Below are 10,882 nucleotides of genomic sequence, written 5' to 3'. Positions count from 1 at the left end.
CGGAAAGTTGTGTTTCATCGGTGCTGTACTGCATGCACCCTGACTGGCTCATCTCTTCCTTGTGACCCTTGTATAAGGGGATGTCTAACTGTCTACAGATGGACTTTGGGTCTCCACCCTGCCTTCCCCCCTCATTCACATTGATATGATTTATACCCAAAATCACATATAATATAAGGAGCACATTTATTTTACTTTATTTAATCATCTTACTGGGCGCTCTGTGTTGTTATTTTAATTAGTTAATTGGTTTGGGGCCATTACTCTGGTCTTCATTCACCACACTGCCATTGAGTCCGTGTTGACTCAGAGTGACCCTGTAGGACAGCGGAGGACTTCCCTTGTGGGGTTCTGAGACTGTAGCTGTTTGCGGGAGTAGAAAGCCTCGTCTTTCTCCTAAGGAGCTGCGGATGGTTTCCAACTGCTGACCTTACAGTAGGTAGCCCAACTCATAACCACTACGCCACCAGGCCTCCTTACTGGGAGCAGAACATTACAATAGCAGAACATTCCATAGTTCAATCACACCAAGCAGGATTGTACAATTGCTACCATAATCAGTTTCTAAACATTTTCTTTCTTCTTGAACTCCTTGGTATCACCAGCTCCCCTTTATTTCCCCCACCCACTGTACCCCCCAGGAGGCTATAGCTATTTATTTTTGCTGTATCCCACACCATCCACTATATCCAGTCACACACAATTGTGAATGGGGAGATACAGTTATCAATGCCATCAGCTTCCCCTCCCCTCCCCCTCTCCTGGCCCGTCTCTCCCCCTACTCTCAGGGCTGGGATTCTGGTGTTTGGGGTTGGAAGGGAATGCAACGGTGGACGGTTTGACCACCTTGCTGCCTTCGGCTAAGAAGGACATTTATTAAGTCTTAAACAGGACAAAGACACATTAGAACCACTAACAGGAGGGTGTAATGGCATCTAAGGGTTTGCAGACTGAAAAAGGGCATGGGGCAGCAAAGGGAAGGGTCACAAATGCATGCTCTGTCCATCACAGTTACAGGTGGGACCACGGCAGTGGGAGCAGGATCATGATTGGCACACGGACATTATGTCAGACTGAAGCACTTACAAGATTGGCCCCAGGCTTTCTGACCCAGGCCGCCAGGCATGACTCCTGGCTATGCGACCCCGCTATGGGAGTCTCCATCAATGACACACCCAGGGTAGGGGATTGGAGGGGATTCACTTTCTAATTCACTCTGCCTGAAAGCAAGACTAATGGGCAGAAGGAAGTCCGTGGAAGCTTAACCAACCTGGGAGCCTACAAATGGAGCGGGGGCTTTCCTCCTCCAAACCGGGTGCTCCCAATGTAAGCTCTCAGGTGAGAGGAACGTGGCAAGGCTGCGCAAAGTGGAAAACCTTTGGGACGCAGAAGAACGAGGCAGCACCGCTTTGTTCTGGCTCTCAGAGTTCTGCTGTATTTTCACATTGAAGCAGGGGAAAGCGGTTTCCTTTCTCCTTACAGCCTCAGGAGAGAGGTCTCCCCCGAACAAAAAAACTCACCACCGTGGAGTCAGTTCTGAAGGAGAGGCACCATAGGACAGGTAGAACTGCCCGTGCGTTTCTGAGACCGTAACTCTTGATGGGAGTAGAAAGCCTGACTTGGCGGTTAGCAGCTCAACTCCTAATCCACTGCCACCCGGCTCCTTGGAGCGGGCTGGGGTGCAAGAAATACTTGGCCCAATTTACACACAACACAGATGCACTGAGGATACCTGAGGGCACCCAGCTAAGCATACCTGGTCAAGTGTAGGTAGTGCCAAGCTTGACAAATTCCGATGACCATGTTTTTGTTTGTTTGCTATTGGTCTCCTGTGTTAGAGCTTACTTTGCAGCTCTAACTTACAGAGAGCACCCCGTTTGCAGAAGGCTGTGGATGGCCGTGAAAACCCTAAGTGCATTAGCAGAGTCCCGACATGGATCAAGTCTCCATTGAATTCCTTCTTCACCATTAACTAAGGATGAGCACAGTCTTGTCTTCAGGTAGAGTGCATTGGGTAGTGATCACCTCTACGGATCTCCAGCCAACCCAGGGAAGGGTAGGTAGCCTCCCTTAGGGCTTCTCTGTGTATGTTCTCAAGAGGCAGTACTAAGGATCATATAGTAATGAGTCACGCTGTAGCCATCGTTCCCTGGACCTGAGTTGGAAGGCCCTGGGCCAATCTTATTTGTTCTTCTAACAGTGTATATGTTCCAAATCATAGTCCTGTTGCCGACTCTGAAGTTCCACCTGTACCTGGGTTCTATTAATCTTCCCCCAACCAGGACTTGCTGAGTTTCCTCTGTTCCACGCCGTATTTAACGAGCTTCCTCGCTGTAAGTCCCTGGATGCTATGGTGGTTACATAATTCCGTGTCAACTTGAAGATAGAAAAGTGTAGGAGTGAAGTCTATCTAGCCTGTCAATCAGGTCACACACAGTTTGATGGTACCTCCACCTGGTGGGTGTGGCCTTCTCATAAGGAGGATCCTGGGAACTTCCTCGTTCTCTCTGCTTCACCTTCCTGCCGCGAGTGGATAGCTGACAGAGACATTGCCCTTGGATCCACACAACTCTACCCACTGGTGATGTTCCTGCATCCTGCATCTTTGCAAGGGGCTGCGTGAGTCTGAAGAGGGACTTAGGAACTAGTATCGGGCTTATGGACTTGACCTAAACCGGGCTGGGATGCTTCCTGATATATAATTCTTAACATAAAGCACTCTCTGACACATTTATATGAGGGCCACTGTTTCTCTAGTCAACTCAGCCTAACACAGATGACAGAGTGACCTCGTGTGAATGACCTCCTTCCTCTGGATGAGCTTGGTCTTGTCGTTGTCTCGTTTGACTTAGGAATTGTTCCGGTTAAACTATATTGGAGTTCGGGGCCTCCTTTGTACCCCCAAACACTACCATCACTTTGTCTTTTATTCCATTTCCCGCCCGATTCTCCATCACCACCTCTGTGCCGGAGCCAGCATTTTCAGTAGTTGGGATTTTATCCTTACAGTGTTTATTTTTGCTAGAGAATCTCTAGGTTGGGGGTCCGGGTTGTTACTAATTCAGGTTTCAATCGGCAGGATCGAAGGTCAAAGACAGAGCCCGGAGGAAAAGGACAGGAGGGGGCTTTACCTTATGAAGGAGCACAGGAAAACGTGACTCTAAGCGACAGGACTGAACAAATAAAATAACAGTTCGCTTGCAACACTGTTTCTTTTAAGCGTTACATAGTCACTTTTTTTTAAACCCCCCCTCTACGATTTGAGCATTCAAGCACAGAAAACATCTCCGGCTGCAGATTCGGCAAATCGCTTGCCAAGCCGGGTATCCCTTCGCGGCGTCTCACTGGATCGCGTACCTGCCAATCAGCCAGGAGGGGGACGGTCTCCAGTGCCATTGGCCGCCACTGCCCCTCCCTTGCCCCGCCTCCAGCCGGATGTCCGGTCGCGTCCTCTCGCTCGTCCCTCGGTGATTGACAAGAGCTACGTCCAGTGAAGAGTCCAGACGACCGGCTCGGAGGCTGCGGGCCGCAGTGGCCTCTCGCGGGCTCTGACCACGAGGCATTCCACGCGCCCGGGAGTGGTCGCCGCCTCCGACGGGTGCACGCCCATGGCTTCCTGCGAACCAGAGCGCAGACCTGCCGCCCCCGTTTCTTCCTCCTCCGGCCCCTCTGAGTCCATGCCGGGGCCTGCTGGGCGGGCTGCCCTGGCGAGTCTGACGCCTGGCCTGCCGGCTGGTCCAGACGTGCCAGGACCAATCCCAGAGTTCAGTGAGGCCTCCTGGCCAGGTCCACAGCACAGGGGACCACCCTCCCCGCCTCTCCCACCCCGTGCGTCCCCAAGCCTGCCATCCAGTGGCAGTGGCCTGCCTGGAGTGGGGGTTTGGGGAGTGTTGGGGAAAGGGGCGCAGACCCCTGTCCTGCAGTGGAATCCAGCACACAAACATCCCTGCCTGGCTTTTCCCACCCCGCCCCTGTTTATCCCTGCACCTCTCAATTAGACAACCTCAGGCAACCATTTCTCCACCGCCCGCCGCCATCTGTGGTGTCTGGCTGACCTTCAAGAAGGTGCAAAGGCGAATGTGAGTGAGGCATTTCTGCCTCTGCATAGCTCTTTCTTGTTAAGCCTCTGGCACTTCAGCTCAGTTTTTCCAAAGCCCCTCTAGAGTAAATAAATGTGAAATCCAGTTGGACACGCCACTTGGGCTGAATGATCAAATTGTTTCCATCATCCCGCCCCAAACCTGGTCCATTCCAGGGCGGAAGAGAGGGGCAGGGAACTGGACACAGCCAGCCTGAAACTTGAGTTTGAGGGTGGCCAGGGTCCCCTACAAGTTAAAAAGGAGAGGGGTGGCGGTTGAAGTTAAACCAGCTGGGCCATTGGAGGTTACTGCAGGCTGTTCAAAACAACACCCCGCCAGCCAGTCGGGGTTTGAAAATGTTTCTCTCACCTTTTCAATACCTGAATTGCTTTTTCAATTCTCCCAAATGGGACAGGCTATAGTGACAATCTGCCAGTCATTTAGCTCCGTCAATGGGGTGAGGTGACGCCTCCTGCAGTCGCCTTCAATGAAACTGTGAGTTAAATTTTGGTACAGGAGGCATCTGGCAAGGGGAATCGAATTAGGAATATTGTTCCAGGAAGAAAGGCTCAATGAAAGCAATCGGAGGAAGAATGGAATGGAGCGAGAGCCCGCAGGCCGCACGTGGGAATCTTGAGGGGCCTGAATTGGTGCCTTTACAGCCCCAGACATTGACTGAGTCTGCCTTCGTGGAAAGAGCTGTGCTAGACGGTGGACCGCAGAATGCGTCAAACTTGACTTCGACTTTAAAGACAAGGTCGGAAGAAGATTCACAGAACTTTCGGAGCTTACGGCAAGTGACCCCAGAAGTGTCTTGCAAATATTATTTTGTCATCATTTCTTGCAGCAACTCTATGAAGGATATTAACGTTCTCCATTCACAAAAGAAGAAAACAACTCAAAAGGGAAAAAAAAGGAAGGTAACACAATTAAAAAAATCATTTTAGATGCTTGACACAATGGATGAATGGATTGTGATAAGAGCTGTACAAACTCTTACAAATCTTATCACAGTCCATCATTCAGTGGTATTAGGCACACGTACATAGGTTGCCATCATTATTTCCAAAACAATTTCTACTTCAGCCCTTGCTTTCAGCTCTTCTTTCCCCCCTCCCCGACCCTCCTGAAACCTTGATCAATTTTATATTATTATTGTTCTTTTGTGTCTTAACACTGTCCGTTGTATCCCTTCACCCACCTTTCTGTTTTCATCCCCCTGGGGAGTGGCTATGTATCCAACCTTGTTATGGGTTACCTTCCTCCCCTCCCAATAATGCAAAATTTTTAATGAACAAAGGATTGGACTAGACAGTACTCCAAATAAGTTACACAGATGACCAGTAAACACATGGTAAGATGCTCAGCACCAGGAAATGCTCATCAAAGCCACATGGGACACCACTCCACACACCCAGGACAGCTGGCATCAAAAAGGCAGACAGCAGCAATGGGGGGGATGTGAAGCTATCGGAAGCTTTATCCATTGCTGGTGATCATGAGGATGGTGCAGCCTTTTGTGACCACCAGTCCATTAAACAGTTACCGTATGATAAGAATGGGGACATGCATGTGCATGCAACAGCATTGGTTACAGATGCAATTATGGAAGCATAGTCCACATGCCGTATCTTTTGAGACAAAGATCAATAAAATGTGGTATATAATAAAAAATGATTATCCAGCAATAAAAAGGAGTCTCTAAAACATGAGCATAGTACATTCAGAAGGCCTGCAGAAACACAATTTGTAAGATAGTGAGGGAAGCAAAATCCCATTTGAGTTCAGCAGAGACTGGACGATCCCAGAGGGGCTCCAAAGCTGGTGTAACCTTCCGAGTTGCTGCAAATGAAGGAGAGACAGCAAAACCATTGAAATTTCACATCGCCCAGTCATTGGCAACATGCTGCCTCCGAGCAGGGAGCTCTCACTGCGTGCAAGGATGTGTCCTTGAGCTGAGGGAGATCGCCAGGGCATTAGTTGGCCAGCAAACAGCCAGCAGCTGGGGAAGGACTGCCTCCATCCGGAGGCGATGTAGGCAGTGCCCCGGTGCCCACTGCACTACACTTCGCCACGTTCTGTGGTACACGTGGCTGGGGAGAAGACCCTTCTGTTAGGTACTGTTGAGTAGGTTCCAACTCGTTCCCACCCTATAGATAACAACCCAATTGCTGTGCCCTCTGGCCACCGTCAACCGTGGTCGAATTGTGGCAGCCACCGGATCCAACCATCACATCGCAGTCTTCCTTTCCCTCTGACCCTCTAGGTTACCAAGCAGGATTTCCTTCTCCAGAGCCTGGTGGGTCCCTCCCGATAACGTGTCCCAAGCATGTGAGATGAAGTCTCCATCCTTGCTTTTAAGGGCCATTCTTCCAACACAGATTTGCGTGTTCTTCTGGCAGCTCATAGTCCATTGAGTATTCTTCACCAACACCATTATCCCTTAGGATGATGGGAGAAGACCCTCAAGAAAGCTCACTGCTATCAACCCCATATGAATTCATATGGACTCTATAGGACAGAGTAGAACTGCCCCTATGAGTTTCCAAAGCTGTACATCTTTATGTGAACAGAGAGCCTCATCCTTCTGTCAGAGCAACTGGTGGGCTCAAACTGCTGGCCGTGTGGTTAGCAGCCTGACTCATTGCACCACCAGGGTTACTTGGAGAAGACCCGTGGTGGGCTTCATCCTTCTGGTGCATAGGTATGAAACCTGCCTGGGACAAGCAAACCTTCCTCTTGCTTATTTTGTTCCCTTCTGATGGGGCTGTGTTGGACACCAGTCTTTTTTTCTCCTTAAACAATGAAAATCACATCTAGAGAGTGATGAGAAGAGAAGGCAACGATGGTGTGTGAGTCTGGGTAGACTAGCGAAACAAATCTAGAGATACTCATAAGTGTCTAAGAAAAAACTTTCTATCAATTTACATTAAGAAAACATCCCAACCCAGTGCATAGGTCTGATATTAGCCCATGTGTCTGATACCAATCTATAATGTCCTCTTTAGACTCAAGCAACACACACAATGACGCCAAATGCAGGAAGATCACAGGCCAGTGGGTGGGAAGTCTTGTGGATCCAGTGGTGGTGGAAGCATCTCAGTGCTGGCATGGGTCTCCATGTGACTCCTCCAGCCTCAGAGCTCTGGTTCCATCAGGGGTCTCCCTATGGCTTGTCAGCAGGGAGACAAGCAGAGTGTCTGTATCTGGCCTCCAGTGAGCTATTTATCTCCTTCGTGCCTCCAAATGAGGTCATCAAGCTGGCACCTGATTGACAGGCTAGACTCCACCCCTTCGCAAGTTGACAGGAGATCATGCAACTGCCACAGATGGAGAAGAAGATCCCATTCTGCTACAGGCAAATACTTAAAAAGTCATTGAAACGCATGCTCCAAATTGAAGCATCAGCTTCTATTGTGCAAACTTTGATAGACATTAAACGTTCTCAAAAAAAAAAAAAAGAAATTAAACATTCTCATTTATGTCTGGGCGACTTCTTGAGACTTGGGTCGGTTGCGTCCACCTGGTTTCCCGGCTCATTTGGGTTTTCATGCAGTCTTTTGCTGGTGTCTACCTGTTTGTTTCTTGGCGTAGAGATATCTGATAGCGAGAGACTGACAGCCCGAAGTGGGGTAAACTCTATAGCTTAGGAGAAGTGTATAGGCTCATGAGTCTGCTTCTCAACACCAACTGGAGCAAACTCAAGCATCATCATCTCCACCTTCACCTTTCTGGAGCTCTCAGTCGGCGAACAGCTTTTAGAAAACAATGCTCAGCTGAAGGCCATCCTCACGATGACTGGGGCAAACTTGATAGTGGTCTAGCAGAGGGTCCCAAAGTACTTGGCTTACCTGCCCCTTTTCGGAAAAAGACAAACACTCAGCACCCCACTGGCAATGAAAAACGTTTGTACTATAACCCACAAGCCAGGATAAAGGATGGGCATGGCTTTTGCAGCCCACCTGGACTGTCCCAGCACCCCGGGGGACAGTCTCGCCCACTTGCAGAAACACTGTTCATAGGCTGCAAGTGAAGATAAAGCTGACAGAACCTTCTCCATGCAGTGCAGCTTCTTCAGATGACCAAGCAGTGCCAGGGATTTGTAGTGAGGAGAGACGGGCGTGTGACCTCATACATGTAACAATGTCATACGAACGTGCTTTGAGACGACAATATGGGTTTGAAATGTAATCAAATGCTACTTCTTTCCCACCAGCAGTTCTCGGCAGTGGTTTTGGCTCACAAGAGAGACCCCCAGGCCTCAGGGCAAGAATGAAGAAAGGGGGTCTGTAGCCATATTTCCTGAAGTATTGGCTGCCACAGCCGAAGGCAGAGGGTTAATGGTTTTGAAATACAGTCATGGGATCCAAGTTGCGGTCTGCAGACAGTTTCTATTGCACAAAGCCCCTAGTTGAGGACCTTATATCATTTAGCAAGTTTAATTTGTGCGAGTAGAGATTGCTGAAAGAGACCTGGTGCTCGTTGGAGAACTTGGGCTGGGGGCATTCTGCCCAGTGCTCGGGACGGAGGGGCTGGGCGGCGTGTACCAGCTGAGCAGATGCACCCTGAATCCCTCCGAATTGACAGGAGCAGCCAGGCTTGGCTCCTTCTGGGATTCTCATTTTCTTTATTGTTTTCTGTGAATAGTGCTTAGAGCACGGGACAAGACGGCCGGGGAGTGATTTGAGCCTTTAATAGACACTTTATTTTGAACAGCCACACAAGTAGAGAAAATTGGGAATGAACATCCTCCGGCTTCACCATGCAGCTTCACCAATTGCCCATGTTTTGCCATCTTACTCCGGCTACTCCCTCCACTCCATACCAGGTGTTTCAAACCACGCCAGAGTCTGTCATTCCGCCCCTCAGCATAAGTGCGTGAGCAGGCATCTACACTCAACGGGGTCACTCAAAGCCCAAACCAACCTAACCGCTCTGTTCATGACAACACTCACCCCCCAACAAAACATTTCCTAATATCTAATCTCTGGCTTTAAATTACTGTTGGTTTGTTAAAATCGGGATCCAAACAAGGGCCACCTGTTGCAATGAGTCTCTCTGTTCTTTTGCTCTTTTAAAAATGGCACTGGTTTCTTTGAGAGACCAGAGCACATGTCTTAGAAACTGTTCCAGGAGGGCTTATCGAACCTTCTGGATTTGGCTGTGTCCTTAGGTATTGGTTTTTCTCTTCTTCTTCTACATTCGGTATTTCCTGTAGTTACTTCTGAACAAAGAATCAGTTGTATTCCAACTGTATTAGGCAAGAATTCATAGGCTAAGACTTCCAAGAAGAGGCTCCCTCTGTCTTGTGGACCCACCGTTAGGCCAGGATTGGACAATGGAGTCGGGTGACTTCACCCTAATCCTCCCAGTGACCTTCCACCCCACCTCATGGTGTGAGTGCTCATTGTCCCGCACTGCCTACTTTCACAATTCTGAGGTTCTCGTTTTCCTCCTGCAGCTGCACACCGGAATGCCATGAAGACGGTCTTGGACCAGCCATCTGCATTTTTGGGTATCATTGAGCTGTGTGTAGTATTTATGTGTTGGCCTAACACAAGTCTTATTTCAGAAAGAGATCCCTGTAAACGGTTTTGTTTTGAATCCTTTTGATAACTTTTAAAATTTTGAAATAATACACTTGGCAAAATCATTGTAAGACTAAGACAACAGAATTTAGCATTTTACCAAATTTGCATTACCTTTTAAATTCTCTCACGGGTGTATGTGTGTGTATATGTGTGTATGTGTGTATATGTGTGTGTGTGTGTGTGTTTGTGGCGTGCTGCTGCGCTGGTTCTGCTCTATAGGAGCCCGGTGAACAGCAGCACAGAGCGCTGCCCACGCATGCCCTTGCTCACATGGTTGCTACATTCGGACCCATTGTTGCAAGCCATGATGGCAACAAATCCTGCTGAAGGTCTTCCTCTTGGTGGACCCTCTACTTTAGCGAACATGACGTCTTTTCCCCCAGAATTGATCCCTATCCTGATAACAGGTCCAAAGTACATGAAACAGGGTCTTGCCATCCTTGCCTCTAAGGAGAATTTGGCTTTACTTCTTCCAAGACACCTTGTTCATTCTTCCGGCCAGTCACCAATAGCCGTTCTTCTCCAGCCTCAGGCTGCAAAGCCACCTGGTCTTTGGTCTTCCTCTTTATTGGCCAGTGCTTGGCGGCCTCTGAAACAGCTGAACACACTGTGGCTTGGGTCAGGTGCACCTTGGCCTTCAAAGCGATACTTTGCTTTGGGGGAGATTTGTCCAATTTGTGCACACACACACACACATATAACTATTAGAGATTGAATTGTAGACACGATGCCCCTTTCTCCATAAGTACTCTCGTCTATGTTACATAAGACCAAAGGAGGGGGGTTGTGCTATAGGTAATACAGCAATGGGAGGGGGAGGATCTAGGGGTGTACACGCTATAAGAAGAGGAGGGATTAAGCGTACACAAGTGACAAGATGGGCGGATTTTAGATTCACAATGGCGGCCTAACCTTGATTGTCCTTGAGCTGGAGGCATGATTTATTCTAAGCTTTCAGGAGAAGCAGTCTACTGCCCCTCACAGCAGGGAGTGAGCCCCACCAGAGGGTCTGCTTGCTCGGGACGGCTGGCGCGCCTTCGGGGAGATGACTCGGTGACCATTTACCATTAGTAGAAAGCAGTGTCCTAGGTCTGACATCTATCTTTTGGGGAGAGAAGCTGGGAAAAAGTCTTTTTGTGCCCCACGATTCCCCCTTTTGTTTTATAAACTAAATCCAAAAGAGCTACAGGGGCAACATGGTTATTTTCTATA

The sequence above is a fragment of the Echinops telfairi genome, unplaced genomic scaffold (assembly GCF_000313985.2).
Source record: "Echinops telfairi isolate 266 unplaced genomic scaffold, ASM31398v2 ScPeMD7_7458;HRSCAF=8496, whole genome shotgun sequence".
In the NCBI taxonomy this organism is placed as follows: Eukaryota; Metazoa; Chordata; class Mammalia; order Afrosoricida; family Tenrecidae; genus Echinops; species Echinops telfairi.
Note: the sequence above shows the minus strand (reverse complement) of the source record.